General features: G+C 46.3%; 1 long non-coding RNA gene across 1 annotated transcript in view; it reads left to right on the top strand.

Moving 5' to 3' along the window:
• The first annotated feature begins 4,226 nt into the window (after positions 1-4,226).
• Positions 4,227-26,939, top strand: part of LOC146833858 (uncharacterized) — an 85,617-nt gene continuing 62,904 nt past the window's right edge. The window contains exon 1 of the long non-coding RNA XR_014960277.1: positions 4,227-4,264. This is a non-coding gene — a long non-coding RNA (uncharacterized LOC146833858). The remainder of the gene's footprint in view (positions 4,265-26,939) is intronic.

Below are 26,939 nucleotides of genomic sequence, written 5' to 3'. Positions count from 1 at the left end.
TCCTGTGGGGTTAGGCACCTTTCATGAAGCCCCCCCTTTCAGTGCTGTGGGATTTAAAATTGATTTTTTAGCGACAGCGGGAAAATCAAGATTTAAAAAAACAATTGAGAATTTCAAGATGCAGAAAAAAGATGAATACCATTTATCAGCAAACCACATTTGAGAAAAAAATTCAAATGAGATTTACATGATTTGTAATTTTTTAGAATCCTGATTTTATAGAGCACAGAGGTGCAAAATACTTAACCCTTTAAAGCCTGCTCAGTAACGTTTTAATGGTTATGTCTAAAAATTAATGAACAGATTTAGACCAGAACAAGGAAAGCACACTGTCACAGTAAAGTTCTAATTTCTTGTCAAGTTTGGTGTACATCTGTTAAATGGTTTGGCTTCAAAAGTAATATTTCTATGGGTTTGATTCTTTTTTCCAGTGCCCAGATCGGTACGGACATTTCTATGTTAGATCGCAGATGCTCATACAAAATGATTGACAAATTTGGTGCAGTTCCATCAGCGGGGTGAAAACATATAAGCAAATCAAGAATTCCCTTTTTAATTAAAAGTGCAACTGATCTATAACTAAACATCATCGGCCCTGTATACAAATTTCGAATTGTAGGCTGGTAACATTGACAAACAGAGATGTTTTTCACAAAGAGGTTCCAAATGACATCAGTTAGCCAATGAGAGTGTAGTGAAGCTCAATTTGTCTGTTATGACACTCAGAACCGTAAGGTGAAAAACCTCCCCATCATAAACTTTCTACCTGTCTATAATTTTATGCTATGAACGACCTCGAAAATCATCTCTCGCGCAGTTCTGTTCTCTTCCTTTCTCGCAATAGAGTGCAGAAACGTATCTTGCTGCGATGCGTTGCATGAAATGAAAGTAAATCCGGGCCACTGCACAAAAACAATCCTTTGGGGCCTTTTCTTCTTTTTACCTCTGCTGCATAATGCGGCACATGTAGAAAGTGGAAAAAACAATGAGAAAAAAAAAGATTTCCTCTTTTTACGCCTCCCCAGGGAACGTAGCATTTTGACACATTCCCAGGTCTACCACTCATGGGTAATCTGGTAAGGTGCCAAAATCTTTGACAAATCTGGCCCTATGGATTACAGAACATAATACAAGTAAAGGGTTAATAGGGAAGAAAAATTATTCAAACGAACTGTGGATGTATCAACTCTGGAACTTAGGTAAAATGTTTAATCATTTTGTAGTCCAAAATGTCCATATGTCTCAGTTGCTTGGACGCTTGTTGTCGAAGCAAATGTTAACTTCATGGTCAGAGGTTCAGATGTCAGCTTGACCTTCTATCTTAGGGAATGAGAAATGAATTCATTAGACTGTAATTTACTCATGGAAGGCATATTCACAAGAAAATATCGAATCACGGAGCTCGCCAAAATTTGGCAACGCTGCACTCTGACATTTTCAAAACGCAGTGATGCACCGTATTCACAAGTACACGGCGCACCACTCTGTTTTCTCTAGCGCGGGTGCTAAATTTAGCTGCCTAGTGCCAACGCAGGCACCCTTGCACCATAGTGCAAGGCTGCCTGCGTTGCAGTGAATAATTGTTTATGTGCAGGAAGGTGTCCCTTCCTGAGCATAAACAAACACTAATGACGATTTGTTAATTCTGTGTGCTGCAGAATGCGGCACATATACAGATAGCAAATCGTCATTATTTAATGATTGTTTATGTGCAGGAAGGAACACCTTCTCACACATAAACAATCATTAATGGCATCATGCTCTTTCTATGTGTGCTGCAGAATGCAGCACATATAGAAAAAGCAAAAACAAGGAGGTATAAATGCATTTCTCCTCGTTTCGCCATTCTAACGTCTGGTCTTGCATGGCTTTCATTTTTGACCCTGCCTCAGATTTACAGCACCTTGTAAATCTGGGGCAGCGTAAAAAGTAATCTGTGTTATGATGGAATACCCACAGCAACACCCTTTGCATACCCTTTTCACGCTAAGTGATGCGTGTAAAAGGGCCATATTTACAAGGCGGCGTTAAGCCCACAAAACTGGCTTAACGTCGCTTAATAAATATGGAGAAAGACATCTCGCCACCAGAACGTACCCAACAGTGATGGTCTGCTGGCAATATCCCCTTGTAAATATGCTTCACAGTTTTTTTCTTCAAAGACTAGATGCAATCTCTGTTAGATGGCCCATCAGGATCAGACTGGGACAGAAAATCGGCCCGGCACCAGAATAGAAGTGGCTCCCCATTAGTAATTTATGTGGCCCATGTTTGCAAATGGGGACAGTTTTGAACTTGCAAAGGCACGCTGAATGTATTTTTCAAGGTATGGATGCCTGCAAGGATTGAGCTTGCCTCTGACAATACTTTTGATAACATCAGGGAAACCAACAGTAACAATTGGCTCAGCAGACCATAAAGCAGGCCCACAAACAGCCAAAATACCGGCCCGCATACTGACCTGTCAGGCCAGCCTATCGGCCACCCGCGCATCACCCTACCTGCAGTGGCCTTTGGCACAGATCGTAAGGGCGTGGGGAGTGGAAAGGGGGTTAAAAAAGAATATATAACACTTACCTGATGCCCCTTCTCTCCGTGTCTCTGTCACCATCTCTCTCCTGGGGCCAGAACAGGAAGCTCCCAGCCTCCCCTGAGCCAATCCAAATGCTGAAATACAGCATTGTGATTGGTAAGCACCCAGGCTCCCCTGAGCCAATCACAATGCTACAATGCTGCACTGTGATTGGGGTGAGCACCGTGGTTCGGCGCTCAGCCGGGAAATGGGAGCCTAGGCATGTTCTTCACGCAGGGTGTAGTGCAGCCTGCATGGAGAACATTCATGCATATTTGGAAAGGGCAAACAACTCCTCCCCCTGCTCCTCTGTCATCAGAGCAGCCCGTCCCACCCGCAAACCTGCAGCAGCAGGAAAACATAAAATTATAATAATCTTGAGTTAGTATCATTTTATGTAATTTCCTTTCTTTCACTGCTTCAAAGCAGAGGGGCGACGCTCCTCCGCCTTAGCAGAGAAGCTGCAGCTGTCTGCCTGTGGCCCATGCATACATGCCTACATTGTATAAGAGGAAAGTTGGAGATTTGAAAAACATAATTGGGAGAATAGATTTTCCCCTTTGACTTCTTTTGAAGCAGAGGCATCTTCAGGCGGGCGACAGCTGAAATAAAGGCCTTTTCTGGTTTCAGAAATTGGGAGTCTTCCGCCTGAATCGAGTCTATCTGCATGTCTGCACATGTAGTCAACTCACAATAGCTGTTTAAAAAAACAGACTACGGGGGAGATGTTCCAATCCATATACAATGCTGCCATCGTGTGGTAGTGTGTGTTTTTTAAACAAAGCTCTAATTTATGACATTGGCAGGTTTTTAAACTGTTGTGGTCCACTGGTATGGCAGAACCCTATTAGCAATGGGTTTGGAAAGAGCAACCAGCATGCTTTAGCTAAAGAACAAAAGTACTCGACTGGGACAAGTTGTCTTCACATCGCCTAGCGGTTATCATGTTTCTCTAATTTCTGGAAGGTCCATGGCTGTGTTGTGTTGTATTGTACGGCGACATTTATAAGGCGCTTACTGACATTATGTAGGGCACTGAAGTGCCTACCTACATGGTGGCACACTACACCACATAGGATATGTGGCTGAAAGTGTGTTGTCTTTGTTTTGATCCTGTGTGGGAAGTGTTTCCGTGTTATGTGTGATTAACACGGAAGTGTTTTTATCGTGTTATAGGATGTAGCGCTTAGCAGTGTGAGGGATGAAGAAATGTTCAAGATTAGACTCAGTGACGGTACCTCCACAATGGCAGAGGAGTGTCGCCCCACTGCCTGGCTCCGATCTAGCAAATGTAAAATAAAACAATGTTCGTGCATCGTTTTAATCTACATTTGCCAGCTCTTAGCCAGCAGTGTTGGAAGGGGCGGGGCCGAGGCAAGGGAGAGGGAGGAGGAGTGCTAGTGCTCCTTAAGTCCTCATGTGTGTTTGGCCGGCCGTCTCATGTCGACCAAAACACACATGAGCACTTCGGTTTTCTCTCGCCCAGCTGCATTGAGCAGCGGGGCTGGAGAAACCCTACAGACTCCCTGGTCTGAGCAGGGAGTCTTTCCTGCCTGCTCAGACCAATCCCTGTGCTGCTCTGGAGCGCGGGGATTGGACAGGGAGTCTGTCCCAGGGTCTGCTGGCACCAGCAGGCAGCAAGAGGAGAGGCCACGTGACGAAAAGCAACGCTGAAGCGGACGGCAGCAAATGGTAAATTAGAATTATTTTTTATATTGTATTCTCCCCCGTGTGACGCCTCCCACGTGACCCAACCCGCCTCACCACCCTTCCTTTATGGCAGCCGCCGCTGACTAGACTACAGTAGTTTGGTCTGTAGGAGGTAACCAGCAGCTTAAAAGAAATATTATTGTTTGGGAATTCTCTCTCTAAAATTATTGGCAAAATCTGCAATATTTTAGCTCAGGTTTTGCAAGTTTGGTGGGCTTTTGTATCCTGCTTTATTCGCAGCAACTGTGAATAAAGTAATACATTGACATTAAATCGATTTAAAACAGATTAGCCTTACTTTTAAGGAGGGGTTTGCCAAGGATGCACCCGGTATGCAGCGCAAGCAACTTTAAACTATTTTCATTGATAAGGCGACTTGGTAATAAACAGAGCAGAAACGTATATCATGGTTATCGGCATCACTGAGTCTGCAGCTATCACGTAAGTATGTTTTTACAGTACCTTTGTTTCCAGTATCTGTGGGGATAGTAGGAGCCTTGGCCCTAAATTAGTAATTTTCATGCAACTCAGCACAGCAGCTACATTTACTGCAAGGGGGTTAACACAGCACAGAGCCATATCTACTCGATTGGGCTGCTGCTGCTGTCATCCCTTGAACCTTGCGCAATGAACAGATCCACACTATGACACAGAAGTGAGTGTATGCTCTCTAGCAAAGGATCTGGACTGGAAGAATAACCTTCCAGTAAAAATGACCATGCCTGGACAAACTCTGTGGGATCACAGGCATTGCATATGTGCTGTGCCCTGCAGCACATATGTAAATCATCTTTCTTTGAGAAATAAACGCATTACTTCTTGTTAACCACTGCTCCAAATAGGAGTTAGTTTTTGACACAGAGGGGTATATTTACAAAGACTTAACGCTGCAGTAGCATCAATTTATTGATGTTACAGCGGCCTTGTTTTATCTCTGAGTTGCCACAAACTTGGTGGCACACTTGGTGGCTTCGGTAGTTTTTCAGCGTTAACATACATTTTTCACAGCCCCACTTCCTCTAGCTTGACTTACCAAAAATGAGATGCAAGGTAGGCATTCCCGTGAAAATACTCCGGCTAAACGCACAAAGCGATATTTACAAGGATTTCCTTGTACGTGGCTGAAAAAGAAAAACTGCTGCTAAGTCACATGAGCTGCAGTTTTGTCCACAGAAATTACCTGGTCTCAAAAATTACGCCAACACACTTGTATAATAGGGGACTCATTTATGAGGTTTTTGCACAGGGCAGCACCGTAAGGTATCTTGCTGTGCTGCCCTGCGTCAAAAGAAAAGGGCAGGATTGCACCATAGCTATAAGGTGCATTCTTGCCCTTTTCCCCAGCGCCGGTGTGCAATGGGCTCCCATACGCCAACACAGGCACCCTTGCACTATCGTGCAAGGGTGCCTTCGTTACGGGGACGATTGATTTTGTGCAGGAATCAATCAATTAATCAGGGGTTTATATAGCGTGGCTACTCACCCACGAGGGTCTCAAGGCGCTGGGGGGGGCTGCTGATCTGTCTGGGTGTGGAGGTTTGAGTCAAAGAGCCAGGTCTTGAGGTCCTTCCTGAATTGGGTCAATGACACATTTACCTGAGGTGGATGGGCAGGGAGTTCCAGGTCTTGGCGGCGAGGTAGGAGAAGGATCTACCCCCGGTTCTGGTCTTGTGGATCCGTCGGATGGAGGCCAGGTTTAGTTGGGCGGAGCTGAGTTGTCTGTCAGGTATGTGTAAAGCGAGGCAGTGGTTCCGATATACTGGTCCTGCATCATGGAGAGCCTGGTAGGCATGTGTGAGGAACTTGAAGGTGATTCTCTTGTTGATTGGGAGCCAGTGGAGTTGTTGGAGGTGTTGTTTCATGGGGCGGCCTTGGGGGGAGTCTGGCAATGGCGTTTTGGGTGTTCTGTAGTTTTCTGATCTGTGTCTGGGTGACGCCGGTGTAGAGTGCGTTGCCGTATTCAAGTCTGTTGGGGATGAGTGTGTAGGTGACCGACTTTCTGGATTCTGTGGGAATTCATCTGAATGTCTTTCGAAGCAGGCAGACCATGTGGAAGCAGGATGATGATACTGCGTTGATGGGGGTTCATTGTGAGTGTGGAGTCTATTATGATGCTGAGGTTGCATGCGTGATCCGTACGAGTGGGAGGGGTTCCAAGTGTGGCAGGTGTGTTTCCAGTCGTCAGGAAAGTTAGCAGTTTCAATGGAGAAGTTGGCGGTGCAGCGAAGCTGGGGGGGTCGATGGAGGCGGCTGCTTTATGAGAGAAGTGGTACAGTTAGGGATCCGATGTAGCTTGTGAGTGGATGCTCTTCATAGTCTTGAGTGTGTAGTCTGTGGTGAGCGGTGTCCAGTTGAGCACGATCTGTTGGGGTCTGGAGTGGTTGCGTGCGGCGGTGGAGGGTGTAGTGGCAGGGTGTTGGGTGTTGAAGCTGTCGTAGATCTGCCTGATCTTATGGTGGAAGAAGGTGCTGAGTTTGTTGCAGAGGTCTGTGGTCTCGCTGTTGGGCCTGGCAAACTCCTTGATGATGGCAAAGAGTTCTTTGCTGTTTTGTGCATTGGTATTGATTCTGTCTTGGAAGGCTGTTTTCTTTGTGGTTTTGAGGTGAAGATGGTGTGCGTCGAGGCGTATTTGAAGGTGGCGTGGGTTTCCGGGGTTTTGTTGTTCCTCTATCTCTTCTAGAGTCATCTGCAGGTGTGTCTGTATTCATGGAGGGTGAAAGTGAACCAGCTGGCTTTCTTGGAGTGTTGCTTGCCTGGTGTCTTTTTGAGTGGTGCCAGAGTGTCAGCGCAGTTAGAGATCCATTGGTAAAGGTTGTGCGCTACGGTGTTGGCGTCTGTTGGTGTTGGCGGAGTGATCATGCTGAAGAAGTCTAAGAGACGTTCTTCAGTGGCCTTGTTCCAGTTCCAAAGGGGGGAGGGGAGGCAATGAGGGTGGTGGTGTACCGTGGGCGTGGTGAAGGCGAAATGTACGCAATGGTAGTTGGCGAAAAGGAGTTCGGTACTGTGGCTATAGGTGAAGTTCCGGTTGGCATTAAAAACAGGGTCAAGCATGTGTCTGGCTGTGTGTGTCGGTGTGGTGACTAACTACTTGAGTCCGATGTTGTCAAGGTTCTCCAGTATGGATGTGGTGTTCTGGTCACTGGGGTTGTCCAGTTACAAATTGAAGTGTAATCAGTGGATGCGAGAGCCTGGGCTGCGACTATGGTGCACGGGTGCCTGCGTTGGTGCTAGGCAGCAGAAATTAGCACCAGCGCAGGGCAAAACTCAGGGCTGTACCATATTGTTGTAAATACGGTGCATCCATAGTATTGCATGGATGGCGCAATAAAAAGTGACGCATCACTTATTTTCCCCAACAATGCGCTACTTTTCATAACTGAGGCCCTGAATCTGCATTTCCTTTGCCCCTGTGAAGGATGGCGCAATGAAAAGTGACGCATCACTGTTTTGCCTCATCTTGCACCACTTATCATAAATGAGGCCCTGAATCTGCATTTCCTCTGCCTTTGGGACTCTGGCTTGTCGTCCTGGCTGTTGGGTGGGTTAGAGTGGGAGTTCTTGACCGCTGCTGAACTTGGTCCTGGTTGCTCCATTCTGCATTCCGGTGCTTTTATTTTTTTTCCTTAGAGGGGTATTTGTGAGCTCTTTTTGCCTCTAGAAGCTGAAAAGTGATGCTGGGCTGACTAGCGTAAATTGTTTTGCCGCTAATTGGCCGGCCAGCACTTTTTTCACGTTAGCGTGTATTTTTCTATCGCCTTGATGTTCGCGTTAGTGACATTTTTCCCTTCCGCCAGCTGATCCTAACGCCATGTAGCGATGTATTGTAAATACTTCTCAAACATAGAATTAGGATTTGGCAATCTGCAATGGTAAAAAAATTGACGCTATGCGACAATTCTTGTAAATATACCTCAAACTGTGGTCTGGCAAGCTTCTTAGATAGGGTTTTGCATCAAAACCTAAGGATGTTTGTCATAATCCGCCCCACTAATGCCTGTTTAATGCAAAGTCATCCAAAGCAGCACAAACCTTTTCAGTGCAAAACACATTTTGTGCTGGATATTAAATACCCTCTGCCAATTTGCATCATATTGCATAGATTTGCACAGCACAAAGACTTTGCAAAGATGAACATGTGTACTGGTATTTGAAACTAACATGCATGTTACATCCAGAGCCTCAACACTTTCACCCATTTCCTCTTCCCTTGTCCCCATCTCTGTATCTCTCTGTATTCTTTTCTCTAACTCCTGTCTCTGTCTCACCATCTTGTCTTTATTATCTCTCTCTCTCTCTCTCTCTCTCCCTCTCTCTCTTTCGTGTTTTATTTTATTTTATTTATTTATAAAGTTTTATATAGTGCAAACTTGATCCCGAAGGATATCAGAGCGATTTACAATTTGAGGGAAAGGAAGGTAACAAATCAAAACATGAGTCTAATATGGTGAATCTAATAGGCATTGAATCAAATAGTGCACACATAAAAGAACATTTATAAACGTGAACGGGGAATGGGCTAAATGATGGAGCATAGTGACATAAGGGGAGTAAGTACAATAATCATATACAGGAATAAAAACCAATACCAAAACAATAATCAAAACATGAGTCAAATGGGGAGTCTATAGGCATTGAATCAGATGGTGAACACCTACCAGATCCTTTATACACCTGGGTGAACGAAGAATGGGCTAGACGATGGGGCATAATGACTTAAGGGGAGTAAATACAATAGTCAAGTACAGGAATAATAACCAAAACAAAATAATAAACATATACAGAGATAATAACCTATGGTATGTCCGATGCGCTTAGAGCTAACAAATGTCCCTAATGTTAAGGTAAGAACTTATTCATGAGGAATCTTTTTGCTTCCAGTTTGAAAGCATCCTTGGAAGAGATCCTCCGAATTTCAGGTGGAAGAGAGTTCCAAATTTTCGGAACAGAGCCAGAGAAGGCTTGTTGCGGAAGATCTGTGGTTTTAAGAGGAGGGATGTTGCACTCCTTGACAGTCTACCCCCTCCGGATAGTTCTACTTTTTGTGCAAGGTAGATGGGGGTTTTGAAGTGGAGGGCTTTGTGTGATAGGCAGGCAATCTTCAGTTGAATTCTAGCTTCGTAAGGTAGCCAGTTTAGAGATGTTAAAACCGGGGAGATGTGTGCCTTTCGCTTAGTGCCCGTAATCAATCTAGCCGACGCATTAAGTGAAGCCTTTAGGGGGGCCAAAGTGTATTTGGGGAGGACAGATAGCGTAGCACTGCCATAGTCAAGTCTCGGCAAGACAAGCGCTTGGACCACTTGCTTGAAATCTGCTTGAGGTAGGAAAGGTTTGAGATTCCTGATAGTTCTCAGAAGGTGGTTAGCTCCCTTGCACACGTTGGTAATGTGAGTCTTCATATTCAGATGCTTGTCCAGGGTAATTCCTAGAGATTTAGCTGAGTCGATTATGTGGGGGGAGCAGTTGAAGGCGGTGAGTTGGTTCATCCATAGGTTGATTTTAGGAGTATGTTTCGGGGGAGAAATGAGGAGGAATTCTGTTTTGGAGGTGTTTAGCAGTAGGTGGTTCTCAGTTACCCAGTTTTGGGTCGTCAGTAGGGTGGAGTTGAGTGAATTGATATCATCTGGGGAGAAGATTTTCAGATAGAGTTGGGTGTCGTCTGCATACATATGGAAGCGAATGTCCAAAGATTTTAGAACATTAACTAATGGTTTCAGGAACAAATTGAAGAGAATGGGAGATAAGGAGGACCCTTGGGGAACCCCCATGCTGACTGGGGATGGCTGGGAGAGAGAGTGGTTCGCTTTAACTCTTTGGGTCCTGTGCTGCAGGAAGGACGAGAACCAATGCAGCACCTGACCAGAAAGGCCCATCCTATGCCCCAGAATGAATAGGAGGTTGTCATGATTGACAGTGTCAAATGCGGAGGAAACGTGAAGTAGGATAAGGAGGCAGGATTCATTTAGATCAAGCATTATTAAGATGTCATCCATCACGTGGGTGAGAGCTGATTCAGTGCTGTGCCCACTACGAAAGCCAGATTGGTGTTGGTCCAGGAGATGGAAGTTTTCGATGTGCGCACATAGTTGTGACTGGACGCATTTTCCAAGGAGTTTGGCTAGAGTGGGGATGCTGGAGATAGTTCGGAAGTTGTTAAGATCTGTACTGTCAGCTGTGTTTTTTGTTAATATAGGTGTTACCTGAGCCTCTTTTCGGCATTCTGGGATCGTGCCTTGTGACAGAGATGCATTGACGATCTTTGTCCAGAATGGGGAGATTTCATCCTTAATTAAGATGGTAGGTGGTAATGGGTCACTGAAGTGATTAGATGGGTTGATACTCCGAAGAACCTTTTTGATATCATTTTCATTGATAGGGGGTAAAGGTGTCCCAGGAAGCGTTGTTCTTGATACCCCAGCTGCATGGTGCTGTCTTGTCTAGTACGGCCAGTGGGGTTGCCGGTTCATTGGGTAGCAGTAGAGCCCTCCTGGTTTCCAGATCCATGTTAATAAGTCTAGTTTTCTCAGTAAAAAAGGTCTAACTTCCGAGGCCGATGGTTTAGGGGCTACCACCGATTGTTGTTTAACCAGTTCAAACTGTTTCTTGGGTCGATTAGCCGCTTGGTTAAGTTGGGATCTGAAATACTCCGCCTTAGCCGTCTTGATTTGTTTGTCATACGAACTTCTTGCTGCTCTAAGTTTTTTTAGATGGTCCGCAGATGGAGTGGTTCTCCAGGAACGTTCTATGGCCCTTAGATTGCGACGTTCTGAGTTTAGGTTGCCATTGAACCAAGGTTTAGATATTTTTGCAGGTGCCATAGAATCCATGATGTTGGAAATAGAAGAGTTGTAGAAGTCTGTGAGAGCATGGACTTCAAGTATGTCCAATTGGGGAGAGAGGGCCCGATTACAGCGGGTTGTTAGGTCAGCTGTGTTGATATCTCTGAGGTCCCTTTTCCAAATCTTTGGTTTGTTTTTTTGTGCCTTACTCTGATGAACCTCAGAGTTGATATGGAAGGAAATGATGTGATGGTCTGACCAATCACATGGCATGATGGAATCCAATGAGATGGTATGACCTTTGGAGATGATGAGGTCTAAATTTTCCCCTTTAATGTGAATAGGCTGGCCACAATGTTGAATCAATTCGTGGTCATTCAAGAAGGAATTGAGGCATGAGACTGCTTGGTCATTAGTGTTAGACCAGTGAAGGTTAAAGTCCCCAAGGTAGATGTGGGACTGGACTGAGTCCACATTGCCAGAGATTATTTCCATGGCTGCTCTCTTCTCTTCTGTGTATCTAATCTTTTCCTCACTCTTTATAACCATATTCCCATTCCCCCTTCCTCTTTTCTCTGTTTGTTGCCTCAATTTTACATCTGTGCCGCACCATCTCTGTCTGTAACTTTCTCTTTCTCTCTTTCCTATCCTTCCCTATCTTTCCTGACCCACATCCTCTCTCTGCCACCTTCACCTCCTCTCTGGTTTCCACCTTTTTCTCTGTCTTCCCATCTGTCTTTCTAGGTTTCTCTTTTCTGTCCTTTGTTCACTTTCTCATTCCTCTCCCTAATTTCTTCCTCTTGTTTATATCTCTATATGTCTCTCTCTCTCTCTCCTTCCCTCTATGACTACCTTCAGTATTTGTAGAGAGCTGTAAAAGGTACCTATCATTTTTTTTTTCTTGCACTGTCTCACCTTAATTGTTTAAATCTGATCCCAAGATTCTCTCTGTATGATAATTGGAGAATCGTCATTTAGCTCACTTGAATGGTCCATACAAACAGCCTGCCACACCAGGTGACTCATGTCATCTGACACAACGTCTCCAGTACTGGACTTCCAAGTTACAAGGCTTCACCTCCACTTCCTTTCAGGACTATGGGGCATATTCTCAAGGAGCTATCGCCGAGTTAACGGCACTTTATCACAGCCAAAGTAGCAATAAATATATCGCCCATTCACAAGCTGGTAATAACAGCCCATAGCATCAGTTTACCCACGATAGCAGCCGCAAAAAACATCGCCGCAGATGACCCCGGCAACTATCGCTAATGACATGCAGAGTAGGCGTTCCTGAGCAAAAAGCCTCGACAACACCACACCGCAGCATTCTCAACAACCAGCCACATCTATACTTCACACACACTGCGCAGGAACAGCCATAAACCAAGCAAGGCGTGTACGCCACAGCTGGCTTTCCGCACGTGTCAGGGGGCCAGTGACTGCACACATGTCCTACTAGTGGTCTCTGGCAACACTGCACACAATAAGCGCAACAGAAAGTACACGTATCCCACCAATGTGCAGGCAATAGTGGACCACCGGGGAATTTCCGCCAACGCCGCCGCCAACCACCCAGGCAGTGTGCATGATACATGCACCTCCCAACAGTCCATCATCAACCTGCGCCACCAGGATGGCACCCACAGAAATGCACTGCTCATTGGTCAATACCAAATGCACACACCACAAACCTCAACTCCACAGTCATGCAACACACAACACAGGAAATGCACACGTCACAAGCTCAAATACAACATGCACACCCACCAGACAGCACAACTCACTGTGGGAACCTGGGCCAGCCATGTACATGAGCCATCAATGGCATGGCACCTCGGACACACAATAGCAGAATGTCGGCAGAGGTGGGGACCAGGCATGTGTGAAGGAGGCAAGGGACCAATGAATGAGAATGAACACAATGCCAAGTGTGCTGTGGATGTGCTGGCCAGACTGAAGTATGCAGACCACACACATATCCATATCGACACACACCGCTTGTGTTTGGAGTGTAGTGGACAGGGGACACAACCATGTCACCCTAGCCAGTGGCGAAGATAGCGGAAATGTAGCTTGTGACGTCCCCCCCGTAAGCGTGAGTGGAGTGGGCTGGCCCGGCGTACGCCAGGCCAGCGTAGGGCTGTGAATAAAAGGCACGTAACTCTGGGCATGGTCCTCTTCCGGAATGCCTAACGGCCCTGCAGCGCCTCTCACCCCGCCACGAGGCCTACGCCGTGAGCGGTGTTGCCTGGGATCCTGTGCGCCTCCTGCACCCCGGACCGCTGCTCCCCGAAGCCAGCATGGCCGCCCCTGCGCATCCAGGCATCACTGCTCACCTGCCGACACCGGCGTGTGCCAAAGAGGGCCCACCACATGCTGGTGCAAGCTCCAAGCCCGAGGCCCCTGACCTTGGCAGACTCCTTGGACCATCACGGCCTCTGCAACACAGGCCCGCGGAACTCCTTTCCCGTTGACGTACTCCACCAGGATACAGAGTGGACAAGTGGGACACACATTTGGAACTGAGTCTTGATTAAACCATGGCAGAGTACATGATTTAAGGCTGAGTTCATGTCACTATACTCCCTCCGATGTGGTGCCACCAAGTCTGTGCATAGGACTCCCACCAAATGTGTCTGTGGGCACTTGCTGACTCCAGGCTTCGGCCTGTACTGTGGTCCTGCAGGCCTCACACTAATCCATTGCAGTCCGTCACAGGCAGGACACAGCCTCCTCGCTGGCTGCACACCCGCCCAGCTCTGGTGCCACTACCTGTCAGCCCCAAATCTAATACAAATGCCATTCCAACATCGTGTGTGAGAGATCCAGGAGGAGATGGCTGGACAGCGGTTGGCCCGCGCTGACCGCTGCCTCCGGCCGACACTGCGGCCAACTAGGTCGCACTTTTGGAACTGAGTCTTGATTACACCATGGCAGAGCACATTAATCATGGCTGAGTGTAGGTCACTATACACCCTTCGATGTGGTGCCAACAGGTCTTAGTGTTACATCGTAGCCGCAAGATTCTGTGGGCCCACGCGGACTACTGCTCTCGGCCTACGCTCCGCTCGAGTAGGTCACAGAATTGGAACTGAACATCGATTATTCACTGACAGAGTACGAATCATTGCACGCAAGGAGAGGCCTAAGAGGATGACGCGTTGAATTTGGGAGGAAAAAAGGATCATTGTTACGGAGGTGATCGAACACTACCCTAATGTCACTAACTGTGTGCATCGCAAGCCTACGGCACGTGGCCGTGGCCCACTGCTGACCGCTGCCCCCGGCCTACACTGCGGTTCAGTAGGTCACAGAGTCTTGATTTGGCAATGCCGGAGTTCATATCAGTGTACCGGCATCATCGCAGACTGCATCCCCTCTCAGCCCCGGTGCCACTAAGTCTGTTCCCCAACAGCCATGGACACTTTCTGGTTGAACTCTGGTGGCGGCTGAGTCTATGGACTAGGGGCTAGTTTTCTTCCTCATGCAGCGGATACCGAATTGGTAGTGGCAACGATGCTGTCGCTTTCCAATCCTCCATTTGCTGCTTCCGGATAGCTTCTGCCCCCTGCATCATGCCCTGGAGGACACCTTTCACAGTCCCCCGCAACCCTCCGCCACATTCACCTTCAACATCAAAGAGGACCCGCTCAGTCTGCATGGCCCTACCTCAGTGGACCGCAAGACACCTTCCCGTGGCGGTGTGCCTGTGCCTGTGCCGGCCGCTGTGCATCCGAGGCCACTAACTCTGTGCAGCTCAAGTCAGGGATCTGTCTGAATGAATATCGGATGACCTCTGTGACGGTGGTCTTGGGGTCATTGACGCCATATGCATCTGGCCCTGCGATGTCCCCTGCCTCCGGCCTAAACTGCGGACCACCAGGGCTCACACATCAACTCGAGTTCTGACCGGCCCGATGTCGCATGACCACAGGAGGCACACACCACCATCGCCAGGGCCAACTCCAACCACCATCTGCCCGAGTCGAAACAGTGGTACTGGCAGACTAACGGAGTTGCTCAGACCTGTCGTGGATGGATTCATCTTCCTGATCCCCTGCTCAGCACTCCAGGGGCCACTGACTCAGTGCACCGCAACCCATGGATCGTTACTGATTGAGTTTTGTGCTGTGGAGAGGTTGCGCAGCAATGTCACCTCAGGCAGTGTGGGAGACCTGGGACATTGATGAGGAAGTTGATGCAGGTCTAACACACCCCACTGCATCTGCATCAGGAATAACCCGAAGGGACACAATCCTAGACATTTTCTTCACATGAGCGCGCTCATCTCTAGTGCCCCAACCTCAGTGCACTGCAACTCACGGACAATATAATGTTAGTATGTTGGGTGACCTCTGTACTTGCTCCGGCTCCCTCCATGTTGCTCAGCATCAGCAGTTGACTCTGTTATGCAGGTGTTTTCTGTTTCCATTGCACTGGTGTCCACTATTCAAGTTGTTGCCAGCAACAAACACTTTGTGCTGGCTGGCTTATACTCACCACACACACATCCAGCACAGGCGTCACTGTACATGTGGCCCTGCCAATAAAGGGGCCGGGCGCACGTGCCCGTAACCCAGTTCAACATGATATATGCATGTGTCCCTGTTGTCTTGATGTATGCATGAGGGCCCCGGGCCCTACGACATTACATTGTGCTTTGTACAGCGGACGCAGACATGTCACCGCAGGCAGCAGGTCAGAGCTTGGACATGTAGCTTTGTTGTCACCCACTCAATTCGTAAGGGGAGTGGACTGGGCCGTCGTGCGCAGAGCCAACGTGGGTGTGTGACTGATATGTGCTTGCCCCTGGGCATGTCCATCTGCATGTGTCTCTGTCGCAGTGTGGGTCTCCTATGTGGGGTGTAGGTGGTCCTTGATGGGACTTAGACACCCACGTATGTGGTCCAGTTCGGCTTCCATGAGCTCTGACCACACCCGCACCTGTTCGGCCACCTCCTTTTGGCATTCTGACACCTGGCATTGGAATCCGATGTGTGCCTCGGTGAAGTTTTGGGAGCCAGCCGTGGTGCCGGGTGCATCCTGCTGTGTGGTCTGTGCAGGGGCTGTGGTCTCCTCTATGTAGCTTGTCTGCCCTGGTCCTGGGGGTGGGTTGCCTGAGATGTCCATGAGCTGTTGTAGGGAGTCGGTGTCAAAGGTGTGGTGGCCGTTTCCGGCATCACTGATGGGTTGTCTGGTCTGACCTGCTGGAGGTGTTTTTTGTCCCTCTGCAATGTGAAGGGGAGATTCATGTTGACATTGGGTTGACATGTATGTTGGTGCATTGTTCTTGTTGACATGCAGACTGTGTGGCAATGTACATTGTGACTGTTTGGGCGGTGCTGGCAATTTGAGGTGGGAGAGTGGACATTTGGACTACATGACGGATGTGAGGTTGTACCCGTACATATGCATATCACAGTTCCCGGCCCTGTCAAAAGGGATTGGCCTGTTTCTGCGTGTGAGCGGACCCAGTTGTGTCCCCTCACTCCCCTGTTCTGCAGTATCGGTGTTCTACTTGGTGCCACATTGTCATGGGATGTGCTGTGATTGCTATGTGTGTGTGCTGCAGTGTGCCATGGGGATAAGCAACATGATCCTGGGTCATTGTGGGTGTGCAGTGTGCTTTACTTAATTGTGCATGTGTGCCATTGTGCCCATCTCCCCCCGTCCCCCAGTCCCTGGTCGTTACTCACCCTGTTGTTGTTGTGTCAGGTCCACTCAAGCTGTGTCCGTACTCCCACCTCCTTGCCCCTTCTCCACACTGATGACTGGCCTCCATTTCCTCTAGCTCCTCCTGTGGCACAGGACTTCCACCTCCTGTTGCCATTGCTGCCTTCCTGTTGGTGGTGTCTTTGTGCATGGTTTAGGTTTTCACGTCATGCCAGTGCCTCTTGGCCTCCTCCATTGGCTTCCTCAACACTCCGGCTGCATTCAAGGTAGTCTGATTGTGGGTCAGTTGATGGTTGTGTTCTGTCATCTCCGTGACGCTGGTCTTGTTTTCCTGCGGACTGCACCCCTTCTTCCTCTCCCTCTTCTCCCTGGCCTTCTCCGACCCCGTTGTACCTTGCTGGAGGTCTGTGGGGCTTGTGGGGTTCGCGTCGGCCTCTGCGCTTGGTCAGGGTGCATCAATGTTGCTGCGCACTTTGGACTGTTTCTGGTGTGTTTTTCTTGTTCTGCTCTTATAGTGCATTTTCCCGCCAGACGCGTGGGATTTGCAGGCCTGCCGCTGGTTTTCGCAGCTTTTTGTATTGCGCTTGGCCTCATCGCAGCTTCTTTTGCGATCGTGTTTCGCATTTTTGTGGAGTGGGGTTGATTATAATGCGGCTATTTGACGCTGTATCTGGTGGCTATCGCATGGTACTGCCGTGTTATGAATACTTGGTTAACACGGCGTAAGTTTCCCGCCATAGCCTGCAATGTTGAAGGTTGCGTTAAGTAACTTTTGTGATGGTTATCACACGTTCTTGAGAATATCCCCCTATGTGTTATTTCGGGCAAATCCCACCAGTTGGCACAGCTGTCTGGTTTGTTAAAGACTTCTTGGAGACATTCTGAAAGCTTCCCTGGGCATGCATACCGCAATTGCTTACCATTGGCTTTAGGTTTTGTAACTCACAGCTGCTTGCTTTTTATTTGTTGACTTTATTTGTTTTAGGCTGTCCAGGTTGAATAAGTCCCACCCATGGAGCATAGCCTGTTTATTGTATTCTTTCCTGAGTGCTCACCTTTACATTTTGTTCTTATCTGGTCACATTTGCTGTGCATCCAAAGACAAAGGTGAAATGTTAGTCTCTGTCTTCCGTGTGAGGTTGGTGTTTAATTTTCTTTCTGTGACATGAAAGTGAGAGGATTTATGTGACAATCTTGCTGGCTACTGGGGCTGTAAATGTAAAGACTTTTTTCTAGCACACAACAAAATTTAAAAGTCTGCAAATGAGCTGTGCAGATATTTCAGAATATATCAGAATTAGGAATGCACAAATGAAGCACATTGTCTTGTAATTCTAAGGTGTGGTGGAAAAAAATATTTTAAACCAATCAAAACAAATCAGTACACTAGTTGATGCCATTTCCGCACATTATCGTTTGTGTGCTATATAATTTTATCAGTAAAACGTTATGTCTGTGGAAATGTAATGGTCATTTCAACTGAAAATGTGCTGTCTGTAATGGCAGTGCGCTACCACACCATGCATATTCCACACTATGCCACTCCACTCCAATCTACTCCACTCTACACCACTCCACTCTACAGCATTCTACTCCACTCTATGCCCCTCCAATTTACTCTATGCCACATTACTCTACTTAACTCCACTCCACTCTTCGGCGTCCCACTCCACTCCACTGGACACTCCACGTCACTCCACAGCATTCCACTCTCCTCTACTCAATGCCACTGCACTCAACACCACTCTACTCAACACCTTTCCACTCTAAGACACTCATGGCACACCACTTTATGACATGCCACTCCACACTACACTGCAGCACGCCACTCCACTCCACTCTACAACACGCCACTCCACTTGATGACACTCTATGAACTTGCCATTCTACTCTACAACACCCCCTCCACTCTACGCCATGACACTCTATTCCAATGCACTCTAACCCTTTACTCGACTCTACACTTCTCCAGTCAGTGAGATTCAACTCTATGCCCATCCATCTAAGCCACTACACTCTATGCCAAACCACTTTAGTTTGCTCTATGACCCACTACCAGACACCACGCAACTCCCTCTATACCACTTTCCTTCACTCTACGACACACTATTCCACTTCACACCACTATATGCTACTCCACTCTATGGCACTCTACTCCATGACACTCTTTAACACTGTACTCCACACCATACTCCACTCTATGCCACTCCACTCTACTACACTCTGCAACACTTCACTCTATGACACTCCAATATTAAAAAACCCCACTCTGCGACCCTCTACTTCACATCCCTTCCACTCTATGCCACTCTACTCACTCCATGCCACTCCAGTCTACGCTACTCCACTCTACACCCCTCTACTCTAAGACACTCTACTCCACTCTACTCTATTACACACCACTCCACTCTATGCCATTCCACTCTAAGACATCTACCACATGCCCCTCCACTCAAAGCCCTGCCACTCTACGTCACTTGACTCAATCCATGCCACTCCACTCTGACACTTTACTCCACTCTACTCCATTTCATTCTACCCCTCTCTACTTCACTTCACAACACTCTACGCCAATCCACAACACTGTAAGCCACACTACAAAACTGTAGTCTATGCCACTCTGTGCCACTCCACTCTCCTCTACTCCACTCTAAGCCACTCTCCACTATGCAACAACCTTTTAGACATGCTGAACAACAGCCACACCGGTGGGCAAGATGGCTAAAACACACTGTCAAAGCCAATAGCTCTGGAATAGGTGAGAGCAATTGGATTTCCCAATGCTTGTTTTATTCACCGAGATTGCAGGCCTGCGACCATTTGTTCCCAAAGCATAAAGCACTGGTGGCAAACAAGACGACAGCCTGGAATATAGAACATGGTGCAGAGGCAAAAAGACATGACACAATAGTCTGCATACATTTGTGCTTGACTGTGTTTGAATATGTTAGCCAACTAAAGTCAGACATATTGGCTTTCCCAATGTCTGTACCTGGCAACTATAAATCCAAACAAACAGGCCTATGCGTTTCAGTGAATTAGTCTGTGGCACCATCTAGTGGTCATTTATCTGCTAGAGTCTCTGTTTATTCCAACATCAAACATTTAAAAGCAATTACAAAGGTGAGGTTTTAGAAATAAAGACTACCAGGCTGAGGCTATTTAGGTAGAATCAGAAAGTTCCAAGTAAGCGTATATATTGAAAAAAAGCATTTATAGACTGATCTAAATTCACAAGTGTCCGATTCAAAATTGAAGGTTTTTATTGTGACTGCCCATGTCAAAAAGTAAGATCTTCCTGGAGGCCATTTTGAAGTCACCTGATGCCTCCAGCAATGCTATTTCAATAATGATTCAGTGAAGTAATCCGAAACTATCCTGAAGTATGTGTATAGGGTGAAATATTTAAATGAGATGACAGCAGAGTCATCACAACGGCCACTCCAAAATGGTGTCCTCATTACTTTATTTGAATATGCGTGACAATTGTTTACTACTCTAGGAATACTAACTGACAACTTCAGGATAAGTACAGATTAGTCTAGGATGATTCTGTGACAACTTCATGATGAGTATGAAGATACAATAGGATGATTCCAGGACAACCTCAGGATGAGTGCAGGATATTTTTGGATGAATCTGTGACAACTTCAAGTTGAGAACAAGATACTCTAAAATTATTCCAAGGCACCCCAGGGATAAACATGAATTACTGTGACATGATTCTGTGGCAACTTCAGAAGGTGTCTCGATTATTTCATGATGATTCAATAACAACTTCAGGATGTATGAGTGTTTCCCTATGATGATTATGTTACAACAACAGGGTGTGAGATTTACTCATTGAAGATTCCAATATAAACTTAGGATAGAGTTTGACTCCTCCATGATGATTCAACAACTGTTTGTGGAGAACGTCAGCAGAATTCAGTTACTGTATCCCTTCCAGTCCAGGTCTTCTAAGTGAACTACAATCACCAGCTCCAAACTTCTCAGTTAACTCACGCATGTCACACCTCTGCACTTTCAATATTTGGATGGCACCTCTTTTCCACTCAGATGAGAACTAGTTTTGAGGATATGGTCAGTGGTGAGGCAAGAGGCTATAAGGTATATTATGAAAACTGGCATGGATGCTTCCTAGAAATGAGGATCTCTAATTGTCAATGGTTTGCATCTTTGTCCAATTGGAGACCCTTCCTTCTAGTCAGGATAAGGGGGATACCATACTGAAATAACCCCTGCTCACCCCCTTAGTAGCTTGGCACGAGCAGTCACGCTTATCTCGGAGGCAGAGTGCAAAGCATTTGCACATAACCAACAGTATTACAGTGAAAACCCTACAAAAGGACACCACACCAGTTTAGAAAAATATCCAATACTGTATATATTCAAAACAAGACCACAACAATAAAAATCCAACATACAGTACTTAAATATGCACTTTGCAACAATAACCTTAAAATACAGTTCCTTGAAGTCAGTTGCTCCGTCCAGTGCTACCGCGGTGCTCAAAACAATAGACTCCAACAGTTCCATCCAACCGCGATGGCCGTCCTGTTGGCAGACTCATAAGCAGTGCCTTTTCACTGTAGCCGATCACATTGGTGCGGGCAAGTCGTGGCAACTGTCGTGGTTAGGAGGTGAAGAATTGCGGTGCATCGTGTGGTGCCCTCAAGTCGCAGTGCAGGCACAGGCTCGGTGATGGTTGTTCAGCGGCATCAGTGAGACAAGGGCTGAGGTGCAGAGTGAGGCGGTGCTCATGGTTGTGCTGACAGATCACGATGCAAGCAACAGTGCCTGTTGGTGGGAGCTGTCATTGGTCAGCCCAGATGGCGGTGTGGGACTGAGCCGTACGTCGTGTTGCAGTACGTCGTGTGACTTACGAGCTGTGCCCCCAAACAATGGTGCGGTCATGGGTGTCGAGGTCAGCATGCAGTCACATTGTCGGTGAGACCAGTGCAGAGAAGTAAAGTGAGGCGGTGCGGAGTGCGAAGCCCACAGGTCACGGTGCACGCAGCGGCTCGGTGGCGGCAGTCGTCGGTGAGACCAGGGTTGTGGTGCGAGATGTGGCTGTGCCCTCTGCTGTGCCTTTAGGACACAGAGCCAGTAACGGCTGCTTTCCCTCTCTGTGGCAACTGAAACCCACGGTATCCCTGAGACTTCTTGAACAGGAGGCAAGTTCGGTTTCAAGCACTTGGAGTTTAGGAAAGTTCAGTCTAGTCCTTTAACTGCCCGAGGAAGAAGCAGCACCTGAAGGCCAACCCAAACAAGCATTTGAAATGCAATAGGTCTCGCATTTGCGAGAGTTTAAGCCATTGACATTGTAAATGACAGTGCCTTTTATTTATCTGTTTTGATAATTAACACACAAATCATTTACAATACAAATAGCTCAAACTCTTGTAACTGAGAGACGTATTTAATTTTAAAGAAGCGGCCGCCATTGTCCCAGCCTGCTTGTAATAGTGAAAATGAGCATAGCACGCTGAATGTTGCAGGAAAGCATGTTGTGCCTGCAGTAGGAGAAACGCATTAAAGAAAATAGTCCTTGCAGACTAAATAAGACATCCTGTGTAACAACAGAAGTAAAAGGGCCAGCCCTCATGGAAGGTTACAAATGAAGACGGGGCGTACTAAGGAGGGACTAACTAGCCTAATAATGAATCAGAAGCCAGCATTTACAAAGGACAATGATGCAAGCCAATGAAAAATATGGGCGGAGAGTGGTCATACTCTAATACAGCATGCCTTCCAGAGCAGCAGATGCGCTGCCCAGACTCGACCTAAAAAACAGGGCCAGAGCATTTCAACATAGCTACATAACCAGGTTTTAAAAAGTCCCGAAAATTGACTTGACAAACGAAACTACGAGACCATAGACCGGTAATCACCAAAGTTCATGTATACATCCTATATAACCTTAAGGAGGTTATTCAAAACGTAGGCCTTTGGTCAACAACTGATGACCCCTTAGTTAAAGGAAGATTTTTTTAATTGCTTATAAAAAGTACATTTTGATATTAAATACACTGGTTCTTTGGCGTCATTATAAAATACATCACAATACTGCGGTGATGGCTGTTTTAAGACCAGTTTTACAAATAATATGTCAAATCAAAATACAAAGCAATAAAGTAAAAGGGTCTTTCAAAAATAATAACTGCAAAGGTATCCGACTGAGTCATCCCCACTGGCTGAATAACCAGCTTGCAATATTCTTTTATTTAATCATAGAGATTGGGTGATCGAAGACACGGTACACCTGACAATATTTGCACCGACTCTGAATAGATATGGAGGGTACTGATAGCTTTTGTTGTGGCCTTATTCACTTTACACTGCCTCATGGAGCCTATCCCCAGGATGGCTGGCAATGAATGTAGAAATTGATGTATTCAAAAGCGAAAGGTGTTAACTTTAGGCACATGATGAGAAAATATTCCACTATTTTTAAATATTTATTGCAACTTGCAAGAAGAAAATACACCCCACAGCTGTAATCAAGGAGTAAAGCAGATAACAAAAGTAGTTTGGAGCTCAACTGTTACTCTGAATTGAAACTCCATTTTTAAATACCAAATAAATACCATAATTGTATTTTAAATAATGCTAATGATTTAACGTCTGCTATAAAGGGACGATGGCGTAGCAATTATGAGGGTCAGCATAATTCAGGGGATTTGGGATCGACAGGTCCAACCAAAACAATGCCATGTTAGGCTCAAGGTTTGGTAACTCGCTTAGTGTCTCTAACCGAGATCTTAACAGGCAAGCAGCCACTGCTGGCAACATCCTTCTATTTAAAAGCAGAGCTGGGTGTTGCAAGAGTCAAGTTAATATCAGTAGATCGTATTCCACTAGTAAAACTATTCAAGATTTCCAAAGCTGTATTCTTGTTGGTCCTTCCACACCTTTAACAATATAAAAAGCATAATGTATATATATATATATATATATATATATATATATATATATATATATATATATATATATATAGACTTTGTTACCTCATATAAAAGCATGTGAATAGCGCATACTGCACATTTAACAAGTAAAAAGTGTGTTTGTAAATTGTCTCGCAGCTTATGTCGGGAGCGAGCGCACCACGTTAAGCGTATCTTCCATGTTTAGAGTGCTAATTAATGTATCCAGGAGCACTGTTAGTCTCAAAATGTGTATCGTCTAAAAAAAAAGCTCACACGTTACGCGGGCAGCATCACTGCACGCTCACTTCCTCCCTCCCAAACACAAGTATTGGGGTATTTTAAAGTGCATTCGGCAACTTTTCAGCATTGTAATCTTATTTACTTGTACATGCCGTCATCGGATCTGTGGACCATTTCAGCGCCTAAAGAGCAAGTCTGTGCCAAAGAGAACCCAGACGCACCCCGAAAAACAGCCTCTGTTAGAGTCAGACGCTCGAAAAAGGGAAAATGCTCTTAAAACTGACTTCTTCTTTCCTGTTCACTAACAGAACCGTATAAAGGTGTTGATGGAACGGGCAGAAAAAAATGCCTTCTATGAAAAACAAAGAGGAGCGGGAGTTAGGCAGTGGGTGACGGGACACCGGCGAGGTGGAAACGTTGTATCCACATGTAAGGCAGTGTTTAGAACTCCCCCCGATTATCATTTCTTCGAAACTATTTAGCTGAACAAAAAATGTGACTGAGACAACTAAAAGTAAACAAGCATTGGCCGCGCGGCTGTAAAAGTGCCGTGAAAGCGGAAGTAATCGCGATCAATGTTGAAAGTGATTGCGATCGCGAGGACGGGACGCGCTGTGAGGTAAGCACGCGAGTTGTGCGCACGCAGCAGTGATTGGAGGCTGCGCGCGTGCACGCTCGCGGGAACGCAAGCGTTAGGCCAGCGCTGGTAGCACTTTGAAATCCCGTATATAAAATGTCTCGCCTGAGACAGCGCATTCGCTGGCTCAGGCGAGACCTAAAAAGCACCACCACAGCAAAGGGGCAGAACTCCTCCTGGCAGTTCTTCCTGCTCTTCTTCTTGGCAGGTTCCTTGATTCCAGTGAGATTTTTAGCACAAACTTGACCCGAATCGGGTATCAGAGCACTTTACATAGCACCAGTTGCATTACATGAGGACACTTTCCTTTTTGTTAGGCACAGGGAGATTAAGTGATTTGCCCAGAATCACAGAATGTTCAGCGTCATTGCTGAGACTCGAACCCAGTTCCCCCGATTCGAGGTCGACCGCCCTAGCCCTTAGGCCAACTCCTCTCTCCAAAGAGTTCTCTGAAGTCTGTTATCTCCCTGAGACTTCCAACAGGAGGCAAGCTCTACCTCAAGTCCTTGGAGAAAACTCTACCAGCAGAATGATGAAAGTACAATCCAGTCCTTTCCATGCCCAAGACAGAAGCAGCAAGCAGCAGAGCACGCAGCAAAGTGGCAGTTCCTTCTGACAGCTTTTCCAGCTCTTCTTCCGGGCAGGTTCCTTAGTTCAGCAATAATCTAAAGTCCTGGGGTCTGAGCCCCAATATTTACACTCAGTTTCTCTTTGTTCTTTTGGGCAGAGAGTGTATGTGCTCAGCCCAAACCAGTTCTGCCCTCTCTGGTCCAGCTTCCCGGCAGGAGGTGGAGACAGCATTGTCCAAGGCAGAACAGGCTCATTCAGGTGCAAGGAAATCTCCTCCCACTACTCTAAATTCAGCCCAGCCCTGCCTCATCCAGGAAAGGCAGGACACAGCTCGAAGTGGCTGTCTGAAGAGAATGCACATCCCCAGCCCCTGTCACATCAAAGCCGTACAGTTAACCCCAAAACCTAGCAGAGGCACACAGGATGACTAAGCAAGAAAATACCTACTTTTAAGAGTGATATTTTCAAAACACACAACATAAAAATTATCTTTACTAAAAGATGCAGTTTTACTTTCTGAGTTCAGGTATACTAAACTCCATTTCTCTATCTCGTCCCAATGGGAAGTTATACTTGTAAGATATTACACTGTACCTCCCATTTTATCCTATGGGACAGATTTCCTTTCCATAGTGAAAAACAAACTACACAGGACATGTCACACACACCAGTACATGTCCTACCTTTCACATACACTGCACCCTACCCACAGAGGTACCTTGGGCCTATCTTAGGGCGACTCCCATGTAATAAAAGAGAAGGTTAGGGCCTGGCAAGTGGGTGCACTAGCCAGGCCAACATGGCAGTCAAAACTGCAAACAGACACTGCAGTGGCAGGTCTGAGAACCATTTGAAAGGCTGCTTGTGTGGGTGGCACAATCAGTGCTGCAGGCCCACTTGCAGCATTTGATTTACAGGCCCTGGGCACACACAGTGCACTTTACGAGGGACTTACCATAAATCGAATATGCCAATCATGGAAACACCAATCCATGATACAACTTACCAGGAGAGCACATGCACTTTAGCACCGAATAGCAGTGGTAAAGTGCACAGAGTCCTAAAACCAACACAAACAGGGTCAAAAACAGGAGGCCAAAAAGCAAAAAGTCAGGGGGAAAACCCACTGAAAAAGACAAGTCTAACAATGCTCTAAGCAGCTTTGAGTGGTGGATTTTATGGGAGGCGCTAGATGAACTAATAATGTGGTTGCATAAATGTGTTGCGAGTTCCAACTTTTTGAGACCTCACCTATGTATAACTAGGTCAGTTCACAAAATAAGGAATCTGAATGGGTAACACTAACAATCTAAGTTACTGCCTTAATATTCATGAGATAGGTCACAAATTGTGACTCACTCCGATTAGTAGCCTTCACTGCCATTGTGGCCTGCTGGGGTCATCACACTACCATGTCATCGGAGATCCCACTTAAATAAAGAAATCTTATTTTGGATGCAGCCCATTTTCCTTAAAGGAAATGGCGCTGCATTTAAGAACAAAAGTTTAGCCTTTTGTTTGAAAGTTTGTGTAAGAGGTGGCAGTTGTCCCTAGACCGCTTCTAATTACCCAATAAACTTTTTTTTTTTCATTTTAAAGTCGAACCCTTCCTCCTGAGAATGGGTTACCCCTGCAATGCCTGACACAACAACTTTTCAATGTTTTAAAACTAGTTTACGACTGCAAAACATTGAAACACTTCATACCAAAATAGTGATTGAAAAGGTCGCCCCCCCATCCTCAAATTCTTTCAAAATAACGATTTGGTATTCAGGGTTGCAATCCTATTTCAGCAGTCAGTAAAAGTTTGCCAACTTCTAAAGTGGTAT

This window comes from Triturus cristatus, chromosome 4_2 (genome assembly GCF_964204655.1).
Source record: "Triturus cristatus chromosome 4_2, aTriCri1.1, whole genome shotgun sequence".
NCBI lineage: Eukaryota > Metazoa > Chordata > Amphibia > Caudata > Salamandridae > Triturus > Triturus cristatus.
The sequence above is the reverse complement of the archived record's forward strand: the minus strand, read 5'-3'. Positions and strand labels throughout refer to the sequence as shown.